Below are 13,841 nucleotides of genomic sequence, written 5' to 3'. Positions count from 1 at the left end.
ATCTAGAACCTATATTATTTTATATGCATTTCACTTAATTAATGAGATGCCCTTGTTCAAAGCCCTGTTGATTCTGCCAATTTTTATGCAGGGAAACAAAATAAAGCTGCAGCTTGGTGTGGGTAGCTGGTATCCTGGTGTGAGTATCTTAAAAAAAATAAATCAAGCTGATCTGAAAAATTATCTTGTTCCAGACTAGGAAATCCTGATTAGCATAGAGGCTGATCTTTGATCTCACTTGTGATCAAATAAATAATAGATATCCATCAAGCTGTTCTTTTTACAGTTCTGAAAATGAATCATTTTGATTTTTAAATACATGGGAGGTGTTCAGATATTGTTAAAGAAATCTGAGAACTATCATCTGATAGTGGGTAATTTATTGCCTGCCTTTGGGTATCAGCAAGACCTGTCATTTAGCTTTGTAGAAGCCCAGATGCTTTCATGAAGCACTTGACTTTTACAGTCTTTCCATTTAAAAATCAGCTGTCCTCACTATTTCAGTTCTAGATCTTTTAATCCTTGTGCTTTTATGTACTGGACTGATCAAAGTTAACAAAGCTGCCAAATGTGTAAATGATGCTTTAGCTTAATTAGCTCTGGGTTACTCTCCTTACCATGAACTACACATAAATACATGCAAATATTATTGATTCAGAGTGACTGATCTATAATATTGTTTTGGAGGTGAATTACCACAGACAAAAAGGCAGGAGAACAAAGTGCTGTGTCTAAGCTGCATTAATAACACCAAGACTGTGGAAGGCTCCCTTTTAAACTGCAGCCTCCCTGCACTGGAGAGATTAACTTCCTCATCTGTATAGGCACAGACAGGCACTAAAGTTCCCCACTTATTTATGTACTGTTGCATGAAACATGCATTTTTCCTTCATGCTGGAATTTTACACATCTCTACATATTGCTGACAATGTTTAGAACATCTTCCATCACACCACAGTCACAGCAGACAGTTTTGTATTTTGATGGCATTGCACAAGCATTCATAGCAAAGGACACATCTGCCTAACTCTTCTTAAAAGTGTAACAACTGCTTCTGTTCTACATCCACTATCCCAGTCATAACTCATTTGAAAACATGCATTTCTATCTCATCAGGTGCTCTAGGAATTAGTTGGTAGATGTCTTCATGTGTATGTGGGTTGTCAGATTGTTTCAGTTATTCTTAGACTTTAATAATCCAGCAATTCTCAACACTGCTGCTGTTCTGTTACCCCTGCTGACCTATCCTGGAACAGGCAAAACTGGATTGGGCTAGAGCTGAGCTCACTTTAAATAGATTTCAAAGTCAGAATTTTAGCACAGGTAGGAACTGTAGTGCCTTCTATTATTATGTGCTGGTGTTTCACATTTTAGCACCACATTTTCAAATACCATTTTACTCTGCCAAACTTTAATAATTTGATCTGAAATTTTATTTGGCAGTTGATCTGCATCATAGAAAAGCCCATAGAAGCATTCTTACTTTTATCTCCAGAGCAGGATCTGAAGATATAGTCAGCCACAAGGACAGAAGAAACCCCTGAACATCTAATCACAATCCTTGCACTGACTGTGGCTGGGGTCCAGTGGTAAAAGTATAGCAGTAAATAAAAATGCCTATGCCTGAGTAGGAAGGATACAGATTTAAACTGGACAGCAACACAGGCTCTGGAAAGTCTGACCACGGGAGTTTCTGTGTCTGCAATCTGTTCTTGGTAACAGTATATTTGAATGTAATTAAGCATAGGAAATAATCATCCATGCTTTCTTTGTTAATAGTTGCAGCATAATTTAGAAAGTGCCTTTTCCTGGCTGAAGCAAACCTTCCTGCAGGAGATGTACAACCCAGCAACAGGGGACAGGATGAATGTGAAGGGCTTGCAGCTCACCATGCCATGGGAAACTCTGCCATCTGGAGCACATGGCCATGGCACAGGTCCTTCCCAGCAGGTACCACAGACAGGAAGGATGAGGTTTCCCTGTCTCTGGCCACAGCTGACTCCAGGCTCCTCAGTGAATTGAGCAGCCCTTGCTGGCGGCGGTGCCATCGTGCAAGGAACAGACTGACTCAGGCTGGCAACGCTGGGTGACTCCCTGGGCCTGACAAGTGCTTTGTCTCAGCCAAATGTGCTTTGTTCAGTCTTTCAAAAGCCCTTTAAACTTCCACTGATTAGAGGTGGCTGAACTGAAAACAGAGCTCTGTCCTGGTTTTGATCAGCAAATAGAAGCTCAAGTGCTTCTTTGGCTTAAAGGTACGCCCATAAATCCAGCCTGGGAAATTTGCAGGACACACTTCTGTCAGGAGGCATGAAGTGCATGCTGCTTTATTTTAGGACACAATGTGATGAGTAATTTTTTGTAAGTGTTCTGGCACTTTATCTTTGCGATCTGGCTTGAACCTTTCTCTGAAAAGTAAAAATAGTAACAAGACTTACTGTTTTAGCTTATTTTTTACAACCTAATCTTTCATTTTAACATGATTAAGGCTTAGTGCTTTTTTAAGAAGCTATTCTTACATTTTAATATAATTAAGCTGTTAGTATTTTTAAGTTTTTACCATTACAACCATGCAGGGACACACAAATGTCAATAAAAGAGCAAATTAAATCTGGGAACTTTTTTCTCTGTTTGAAGCTGAGTTCCAGATTGAGGAGACTGTTCTTGTTAACAATCTGTTAACTGAGTCGTGGATCACTTTCGGCAATCTTTCATAGTCTGAGATGCTCATGAAAAGGAGCAAGAAGTTAGAAGGACTTGTTCTCACGATGGGAGATAGGAGGAGAGCTGAGGAGCATACCATGTGCTCATGCTTCTCTCTGCTGCTGCAATCCAGGACGTTTTGTGAGAGAGGAAACATTTCAAAGATCCCTACACCATGGACAGCAGTCAGAACCAGTATTTCCCCTGCAAGTGCAGTACATTTTGAGTGTGGTCATTGTTATATTTGTTGATTCAGTGGTGTGCATATTTTGAAAAATATTTCTTTAAACACTGCAGTATATACATGTTGGAATGTGAAAGACTGAATATCTCTTGGTAATATGACAGGCTGACAAAACACTTGTATTGACAAGCAAAGGACCTGTTGGGAGGTAGGCAGATCAGGAAACACCCTACAGCTGAGAATTTCAGGGCTGAAGCCCCTTCAGGAATAGGCATTTTTGCCATTCAATTTGGACAATGTTTTGCATTTATTCTGAAGAAGCTGGGTTGTCACAGTATGAAATGCTTTGCTATAATAATGAAATTTCATACCAATTCTGTTTTCATTACAAAACATTTGTAAAGTGGAATCAGAAAGGTCACCTAATTTTGAACTGTGAAAAGCTCTAAAAATCTCTGGGGTAAAAAATTCTCTCAATCTGAGTAGAATTATACCTGTCTAGAATTTGGTCTCTGAATCCTTTTCATGTCTGACTAAATCAAGCAAGTGTGAACATGCACTCCCAGCAGGGATCAATCAGCTGTGTCAAAAGCAAGAACAGAATTACCTCATTTTTGTCATTAGACATGAGCCAAAATGTTAAGGATTTTTTAAAAGGTTATTTTTTTAGGAGTTGATCAGTGTTCTCATTTTCTGATTTGTCTGCAGACAGCAAAAGATGAAATATGAAAGACGCACAAGTGTGCCTCATATTTTCTGAATGACTGAAATGACAAAGTCTCAGAAATCCTTTGTTTTTGTGAGATTTTCATCATCAAGAAGTCTGGATGGATCAGATAAGCTTCTTGACTTTGGGTGCTTAGGCAGACTGATGAAATAGGATTGCAGGTAGCCCTGCTTTCAGATTACAGGCATTTCAGTATTTCTCTGCCTGCTCGTGCATTGATTTTTGCACTTTGTGAGTATATAAAATGTGAGCTTTTAGTACAGGCTTGTACTAAATTGCCAGAGTTTCATACCAGAATAACAAAAGTGAAAGATTTGGAAGTAAGCCTCACAGAAAACTGTTCCCACAGCTCAAGCAATATCATGGGTTGTGAGGACTATTTTAAAGTCATTAATGCAGAATTCAGTGTGCTGTCTAATATACTGTGGTCTGCATGTGATGGAGATGTCTGACTCAAAGGATGTACAGTGTAATATAAAGATATATTGTTGAAATTTTTTCAAGACCATCGCTAAGGGAGCTATGAATATTTGTAGTTGTGTCTTTTCAAGTTTCATTGTTTTTTAAAATATACTTTTACTAAGAACCTGGGGCTATTTCAGTTTGTAATAACAACTATCTGTAAAACAAAGGACTGAGTATGCTTTGCACAAATCTTCCCTAAAAGCAGTTAGACTAATTGTGCAATGATAAACCAGCAGGAGAAAAACCTGGGAATTGCCAGCTCAGAGGAGTGACCTGTAGTCTGCAGCCTCCACAGAGGAGCAGGCTCATAAAGACCTGAACAACTCTCACTCTGTTTCCTTTTTCCTGAATTAGTAAAGCTGGATATCTTCTGGAGAAATTCATGTTCTAGACAGTGAGTGGGATGACTAAGCCTTTGCTTAAACTGACATAGTGAAATATAGAACCAATGAGACCATTAATACCATCACCAACCTTTCCATAATCTTAACAAAATTCTATCACATGTAAAACAGAATATGGGCCTGCTTTATCATCTTTCATAGCAAACTTGTCCTGGAAAGCAAATCTCTGCAATATTTCTACTGTTCAGCTCCCCTTGGCTCTGTTCCCCTTTCCAGACCATCTCCAGGGAACAGTGGAAGGCTATCACAGCTGCAGAGACAGAAGCCCACCTCCATGTCATGGCCTCTGTCTAACACAAGTGCACAAAATTAGTGGGGAAAACAGATGCTTTGACATCTTCAAATGTCTCCTGAATGCTTTTATTACCTCAGGATGCCACAGTGTTCACGTTGCTTGTTCAGCATTCAGGCAGTACTGAAATGGGAGGACACATTTTGCTCAAGACTTCAAAACACAGACAAGTATTAGCTGTGCTATTTTTGGCAAACAAACATGTACAGACATCTTCTTTGATTGCTACTTTCTCAAAATCACTATAATTTTCAGCAGTTGCCAAGAAATTAATCCTGCTAGCAAGTCCCAACCCTCATTTCCATAGATAATTAGTGGATGGGGGCAGCTAGTCCCTACTATTAGAGCTGGAGAAATCCATTGTTCTCAATCTGCAGCTTACACCACCAAATGTTCCATGCTAAATTTATCACTGTTGATTACTTGCACGAATGCTCAGGGTGGCATTTGGGGATTTTTCTGGACTTTTGCTGGTGTGTTACTTGACAGCCTTACTACAATAAAACACAGCTATGATTATACCACAAGTAAACAACTCTCCTTCAAAAATGAAAAGAAAATAGGGAGACAAGGTACAGAAGAAATGCAGAACATCCTGCAAGCCTGTTCCCAGCCTCCAGAGGATGTCAGGGGCAGATCCAGCTTCTTTGCCCTGTTGTTGTTTCTACCCAGAGTAAATGCCTCTACTCCCATACAACAGTTTTCCATCCATTTTTTTCCCCTTCTGGATAAGATTATTTCTTATGCTGGTAGTTCTTATCCTTCCACTACCTTCAAAATGGGGAGTCATGAAAAGGAGGGACACAGTTTCAAAGGTTTCCACTAAATTCTGATGTCCAAACCCTGCTTACTGGATTTCAGTAAAAATAAGTGCCTAAATGTCCCAGTCTACCTTAATCCTCATATTCAGTTTTTCTTTTGATATTTAGTGGTTTTTTTTCTCCATATGTTGTGCATCTTAGCAATGTGTCATCATTAAGAGAGAGAAATAAGGCAAATCAGTGGTCTCACAAGAGAATCCCAAAATCAAACTACTGTTAATGTTCCCCTACTAAGGGTTTTAGCAAAAAACCCTCAACTTTTAAAAGCACTCCCTAGCTATCATCACCCATCCTGTTGTTCCAACAATATGTCACAGGAGAAAAAGCCATATACTACCCACAACTAGTTCTTGTTGCATTAATTTTTAAACTCAAAAAAACAACTTTAAGGACGCTTTCAGTTCTGCCAATCAATATTGTAGTGTGAGAATCAGTTTAATATTTTGATAGATGATGACTCATTCTCACATCTGAAAAATAAATGACATTAACTCTGAGATTAAGTCATTGACAAGACAGAGGTAATCATATACATGTAGCATTATGCTGTTTTTATTACCCTGAATCTTTTAAGCCTGCACATATTCAACAAAGAAGAAATGTAAAATGGAAAATCCAATTAGCCCACGCATATGCTTCTTGAATACCACTACCACTACCAGTTCTGCATGTAGATGAACTGAACAATGCATTCATGGCTTATGAAAGAACTGTTATATACAGCCTTGCATTTATATTTTGCAAAAAGATGAATTTACTTCATTTACAGATGATGAAAACATTAGGTATTACATGGGTTAAAAAAGTATCTTTTATGTAAAACTTCAGCAAATCCATCTCATTTACAAGTAAGTTTTAACATTGATCAAGTTTAGGAATGCTAAATCAAGAATGAGAGTACTAGTTTTGAAGCAAGCAGAATTAGAAAATAAATCCTAGAAAAACAACTGCATCATGAAAATCAAAATATATCTGTTTAATCTATATACATTGACAGTTTATGTATTTAGATTTAAACTTTGTGAGGCATATGGAAGACATTTCTTAATTCAAGAGTACACTAATATCTCTGTGAAATATCTGGCAGTATAAATGCATCTTAAAGACTTTTTTTTTCAATCTGTAACGAGCAAATGGCAAAATTAGGTTTCATAGAAAAAATCTGGTCTGTAGGCTCACAGCATCTCAGTGCAAGGATGTGTTTATTGAATTTCATGAGAAGCCTCAGGTTCAACCCTCATGGCTGTCAGAGAGAACAGTCTAAGACCCTTCAGCTTTTGTTTTGCCAATGCAAAGAAGCTTTCAGCTTTTTTTCATAGGCCATGCTTCCAAATCCCTGCAGCCATTCTTTATTCCAGATATCATTTTCCTGAGAATGTTAGCAGAGAACTGTACACAGTATTTAAGGTCCAATAGCATCAACACTTCCTCACACGTGTGAGGAAGTGAAAATACTTTGAACAATACTACTAAAAAGCTAAAAATTGCCAAAATGATAATTCCAAGTCCCACAGCTTGTCAATGGTGCAGACTCCATCCTCCTCACAATGAAAACACACAAAAAACTTCTCTGAGCAGATTAAGTCCAGATGTTCAAAAACATAACCACCAACAGCTGAGCCAGCCAGCACTGGACAAAATACAGATCATTAGAGGTCAGTGAGCAGAGATTGCTCCTTCCTCTCTGAAGGTAAGTCCTAAGGAAATGCCCACTTTTCTTGCTAACTCCCCATGCATTAACATCCCCTGAAAAGGAATGGGAAATATTCCCTAGATTCCTTTTCCACACATATGAAATATGTACCTGTACAACCTCATATCAACATGCAAAAATATGCAAGATTTGTGACTGGACATCGACAGAACAGAAGAAAATAAATACAAGAATTGACCCATGACCCATGTCTATTTGGTTGACTGGCTACTGTCAGTACAAATGTGTACTACATATAACTTAAGGAATAACTTATTACACTGTTCCCTTTTAAAAGCAGGCGTATAGAATGCATCATGATTTTATCACTGATACAATAAAGATTATGCTTTTGAAAAATCCCAAAGTTTCCATTATGGATTTTTATAAGTTTCTTTATTTGATTTTAAAACTTTTTAAATGCTTTAAGTATGTGAAATTCAAATGCAGTATAACTAGGATTAGAAACTAATTTCAGAATATAGAATCTCATTCTTTATAAGTCCCTCTTTGTTTCTTTATATGAGTTAAAATGACAGTCATAGATACGCCCAAATTTCTCCTGTTTTGCAATTTTAACCTCCATTTAGGATCCAGTATAACAAAGCACATGGACTCTGACTCCAGTGTCTGCTCCCACAGTTCCTAATGTCTGTTTAAATGAAAGCCAAAGTTTGAGTGGCCTACAGGTACTAAACAACCTGGCTCATAATATCCTCACTCAGATGATGAGGAATTCCTGATACTGCATGAAAATACAGCTCAGCACAGAGGTGTATTTAACTAAGAAGTGTCCATGGGAAAGCTGATGGCTGAGTTTAAAGTGCACTGCCACAGATCTCAGCAAGTGGCATTAGACACAGGGCAGAGGAAGAGTTCTCCTCTCATTACCCTCATAAAAGATAACCAGACCTGGGCTTCTTCAGAGCTGTCTCATCTTTCAGCTCATTTTTTTCTTTGACTCTTGTGGCATTTGCACAGACACTCCAGAGAACATGATAAGCAAGTTCTCAGGAAACAAAGTCAGTTTGCTGTGAATGTTCACAATCATAAGTCCAACATACCCAGAAACCTCATGTTGCACCCAGTGTGCACACATGATCTGGCCTGAAAATTTAAGAGAAAACCAGTGGATTCACTGTAAAAAGTCAATTTGGCTGCAATCATCTACTGAACGTTCTTGAATGTATTAGTTTAATAGGTAATGTAGTATTTATAGTCACCACGTTTCAGATAATTAGGAAAATTGACATTGCTACTTTCCAATGTGCTTTTAATTTAGTCTCAAAACAAGAGAAAACCAGCCAGGAGCCAAAAGAGATGTCTAAATCCACAGCCCTGGCTGAGCTTGGCTTCAGCAGAGCATTATTTTTGCAGGAACTAAGATGGGGAATGAAAGAGCACCACAGGACAGAGACACTTTCATTCAGATTCATTCTTGCTGAAATGAAAGTGAAGTGCAATTAAAGCTTGGAGATTTTCCAAGGAGCTCTAAATAACAATACATCTTCCTTTTATTCAGATGTTTAAATAGCTTTCAAAGAAAACTTGATGAACATTTTAATTTTTTTTTGCTTTAAAGCCCAAGAGAAATGGCCATATTCCTCTTTAACTTGAATCCTAAAACCCCATGAAAATACATATTCTTCATTTAGTCAAGATTTTGTTTATTCTAAATTAGAATGATCTAACTTTAGGCATTACATTTTAAATAAGTGCTTTCACCTTATTCTTCCTCTGTAGTCAGTGAACAAGGGGACTTACACACAGCCTGAGACCACCCTACTTTTTGGAAAGGTCTGGCTCTCACCACGAAATGCACAGGGACAAGTTCCAATCCACAGTTAAATCTGATTTTAGAACTAAACTGATGTCCTTTCACACCTCTCCTGTTCATCTGACTGCTCCAGTATTTGCCTGAATCCATTGTGGGATAGTTCAGGTATCTAAACCTGTAGAAAATTTATCTTCCCCTCCAAAAACAAACTGCTTCCTGCCTTTAGCTCCCTGAACCAGCCCTCAGCACTTCAGGAATGAGTGTGACAAGCTCAGCCCAAGGCTAACAGTAAGCCTAGGAGCACAGAGGGAGGAAGAGGAGAGGAAGAAGGGACTCATAGCCCCATTTAGCAGCTCAATTATGATATGAACTGGCACATCCTAAAGTGGTTTAATCCAATGACTCAAAATGAACACTAAATGATAGACCCTATTTATATGTGTGTGTTGTTTCCATCTGGGTGTGTTTATATTTATCTCTCAGGTATCTATAAAGACAGATACTTATCTTTATGTGAATATGTTTTTAACCAGGCTTTTCAAGTTTATGGTGTGTATAACAGAAATCCTTTCTTTCAGTTTTTATGTCCTCTAAGAACCAGCGGCTCATCTTTCTCCTTAAAGGGATGCTTTCACCTTTTCTGCAGCTCAAATTAATTGATCACCTGCTCTCAAATGATTCTTTAATAATTTCCATGAGACATTTGCTAATAGATACACTGTGGGATCTAGCACACACAGCTGGCTGAAATAGCCTTGTGGTATATACAGTTAAAATGAATGAATGAAAGATAATATTAATAAAACTTTGCACTTTTCCAAGTCCATCCTTCAAGAATCTCAAGGCACATAGAAAATGCTAAATGATTAAGACTCCTGAGATCATTAAAGATGCAAATAAACATGCTTGTCTGCTAAGACAATGTCTGCTAATTAATTTATTTATTGTGTTTGGGAAGAACTTGTATAACTGATTTATAACCCTCCAAAAATAAAGGTTTGTAATTGACATCTTCTTTACAGTGCAGCCAGCAATTAATTTTGTAATTTATTTATAGAAAACATTAAAAAGCAATAATCTTTGCCTCTTATGTATTATGTTATAGGACAAAATAGCTGAATTTAAACAACAGCAAAAAAAATTTATACCTTCAAATACTAACTAATTGTTCCTCAATTAGTTTATAATGTATGAATCCTAATGCATGCTGTAGAACTAAATTCAGGTCAAAGAACTTTGTAATTAATGATTCGATAATTATCTGAAAGATATTACACACAGTAAATTTTAATCTCTGAAATGCCCAATTTTCATTCCAGAATTAAATGTTTTAACATTCCCCTAATAGTCTCTTTATACTTCATGACAATCTGAAACAGAAATTTAAAGTTCTGTGAATATTTCCAGGCTGCAGCTCTCTGGGTAAAACTCCATGACTGGCATAGAGTGTTATCTGCATTCTCAATCTGTTTTCTGTTCACCCAATTCACTTCTCAAAACAAACCTATGTTAATCTTCATGAAAACATATTTATTTCAGGTGCAAGATTCACTTCCTTAAACACTTTAAATAGATTTAGTTATTCTGATTCTCACTGGAAAAAACAAAACAGTGCCACAGTCGCAGTAGGGAAGATTGACATGGTTTAAAGGAGAGAGAACACGGACATGTTTTCGATCGAGTTCTGTGTTTTGTTTAGCTTGTACTCTTTGCTGAGGCCCATTTGGCTTTGAAAGAGCTCTGCTTCTGATCTCTGTGCCATTCCCACTGTACGCCCTAATCCTGCATCAACTCCTACAAGGACCTTTTATCTTACTAACAGAACCTGGGATGAAAGGAGACACAGATATGTAAAGTACCAAAGGCAACTTCCATGTGCTCACACTCTGCTAAATGCAGCTCAGCTCTTCAGCATAAAGATATGCCAAAATAAATCAAACAGGACTCACCTTGAAAGCTGCTAAAAGAAGGGGCAGGCAGCCCTTTGGGACCACAGGGCTCTTCAAACTCTCTTTGTACTGCTCTGTTTTTTATTTTCTCAAGACAATGTCCCTGCTCTGAGTTCACTGCAACAGAGGCTCTTCATCAGCCCTTCATCTAAAAGAAAAAAAAATAAAATAAAACCCAAAACCAAAAGACAGAAATCTACCCCAGTTTTCCCATTCAGATTTGTGGGTGAAAAATGAGCACCACACATATACTTTGAAGTTCCTGCTCTGATACTCTTTCTGACTAATAATAGGACTTAAAGCAAGTATTCCTCTGCTAGAAAGAAATCCAACACAGTCACAGCTCCCACCCTACAGCTCTGGTCCAGTTTCTGGTAGAAGGGCTACAAATGGACTAACACAAGGTAACTGAAGTTTGGGTTATGTCCTCATACAGGAGCTGCCTGACGACTTGAAGCAGAAAGTGAAATATTTCTGGCTGCAAGCCCCCATGCAAGGAAAGCAGGGTCTGCCCCATGCAGTGTGTGCTGCAGACACCCCCCTTGCAGGCAATGCAGGGCACTCCCTTCTAGGGCTTGCAGTGTGAGACCTTTGCACTGGTTTTGCTTGGGCTTCTGAGAGCCCCACAGCTCCACATGTAGTTTTGGCAACCCGCTCTCTGTAGTGATGTGATAACATGGGAGGCTCTCAGCCAGATTTTAAGGCACCCTGCAAATCAGGAAATTTTTAAATAAAACATTTATAAGCAATTTTATTCTTTTAAAATACAATATCCAGATTGTCAAGTTTCCAGATCTGTTCTGAAAACTGTTATCAGCGTGTCAGTAAAAGATATTAGTCTAATGACATATTAATGTGGCCTCAGTGGGAGATACCCAATTACAAAGTTTCATACAGCTTGCTTCATCTCTTGCTGTGTATGGCTAATGAAAAAAGACAGGAAATTTTGGAGAAAGGGAAGAGAAGATGATAATTTTTTGAATCTGGCCCTCAGCAATTGTGGTCATCTGTGAAATTACTTTTTCTGTAAGCAGAAAATTCTCCCTTTGAATATTTAACGGAAGAGCAATGGAAAATGGAAAATGCTTCCATAGTGAATCAGGATAGTGGCATTTAAACTGAAATTAATAAAGGATCAATGATATATAAAGGCCTAGCTTCATTCCAGAAAGCATGAATACTTTATTGACTGTTAGATTTTTAAAAGAATCCTGGTTGTACTTTGCACATCATTCACAAAACCCTTTGCTCTGTAATTTGGATGATTGCTATACAGAAATTGGAGAATAAACCTAAATGGTTTAAGGGTGTATAATACATGCAGATACCTTCTCCTCCAAGTTACATGCTCAGAACTGCTCAGGTTAGCTGTCAATCCACTGTCAACCCACCTCAGGTCTCAGCAGATAAAAGTCTGCAGCAGAACAAAACAAACAGGGTTTGGTGAGAACCCTCTTCAGCCTCCTATTTGCCCTACTAAAAGAAAGCTGAGAGCAGCAAATAGCTGGCACTGCCACTGAGACAGGCAACAGGAGTTTTTTCCTGATTCGGGGAGTGGAGAAAAAAAAATAATTCTCCAATTTTTTTTTTAATATTAAGCATTCCAGCAAACCCTGGAGCTATGCAGAAAATCTACCCATCCTGTCACTTGCAAATACTTTCATAGTGTGCAATTATTACTCAATTTTTTCAGACATTGGTGGAAGAGGAATTTGATTGTACGTTAGTAACCTCATCATCTGAGGGTCAGTGCTGGACTCCTTTGCTAGTGGGATATTTACTAACAGAGGGAAAAGTATCAGCCTCTAAAAAGAAATCAGCTGGTGAGGAGCCATGCATGAATTAACAGAACATATATTGATCTTCAGCCCATTGCAGGAGCAGGAATAAAAGCAGAATTCACAGCAGTCATGTGGCTTGCTGGTCTAAGGCTCCCCTCTTGCCATAAACACTTTCACCATTTTCAATTCCTGTTGGCTACAGTGGAGCCAGCAGAGGTTGGAACTGAAGCAGCATTTTGTTGGCATGTGGGCAGTAATCCAGCAAAACAAGAGCTTCTTCCATTGCCATATGTGTCTATTTTCCCTCCCAAACAGACCAGCCATCCCATTAGTCAAACGGTGTAAACAATTTCCTTGACAACAAAAAATGTATCACACATCAATCAAAAAGAAAGTCTAATGTGCCAACTACTACCTCAGTTGAATGTGCCTTTTGCTTAACTTTATTTCAGCTGGTCTAACTCTGGCAAAATAATGTAAATATCCACACAACCTAACTGATGGAGACACCTATGCTACTGCTGTTACAGGTCCAGCAAATTTCACCTGGGCAAGAATAATTCCAAAAAATAGAAGGGATGCTCACCTGGCAATGCAGAGCTGCTCTGCAGTCAGACACCTCATCATGGCACAGCTGTTCTACAGAAGCCATTTTTAAAAGTCTGCAAATTAAACTTGAAGAAAGCTTACAGTGTAATTACTGAAGAGAACAAGGACATAAAGGGAGGGAGGAAGGAATCTTTCTAAATGCCTGTAAACTCCTTAGGGGGCTAATCTTCAGAGAAGGGAGGCATCAGAAATCAAATTTGATGAATAATTTTCTCAGTCCACACAGCACTGAAATATCATCTGACACAGATATCCATTTTATATCCAGCCCCCACTTCTGTTTAATGGTTAGATAATCATGGATCATAAGTTTAGTTTTAATAACAGCCACAGCAGACACTTTATTAGTAGATTTTGAAGGCTACAGGGTTGTCATTTGTCATTATAGCAATTTTCTGGTTTAAATACTGCATCAATTTGTTTCTTCTTTTTTTTTTTT

At 38.2% G+C, this 13,841-nt stretch overlaps 1 long non-coding RNA gene across 1 annotated transcript in view; it reads right to left on the bottom strand.

Moving 5' to 3' along the window:
• Positions 1 to 12,425, bottom strand: part of LOC134425053 (uncharacterized) — a 120,495-nt gene extending 108,070 nt beyond the window's left edge. The window contains exons 1-2 of the long non-coding RNA XR_010029584.1: positions 12,341 to 12,425; positions 11,013 to 11,160 (exon numbers count right to left, since the gene is read on the bottom strand). This is a non-coding gene — a long non-coding RNA (uncharacterized LOC134425053). The remainder of the gene's footprint in view (positions 1 to 11,012; positions 11,161 to 12,340) is intronic.
• Positions 12,426 to 13,841: the final 1,416 nt, after the last annotated feature.

Source organism: Melospiza melodia, chromosome 15 (assembly GCF_035770615.1).
Source record: "Melospiza melodia melodia isolate bMelMel2 chromosome 15, bMelMel2.pri, whole genome shotgun sequence".
Lineage (NCBI taxonomy): Eukaryota > Metazoa > Chordata > Aves > Passeriformes > Passerellidae > Melospiza > Melospiza melodia.
This window is presented reverse-complemented; position numbering and strand designations above follow the sequence as displayed.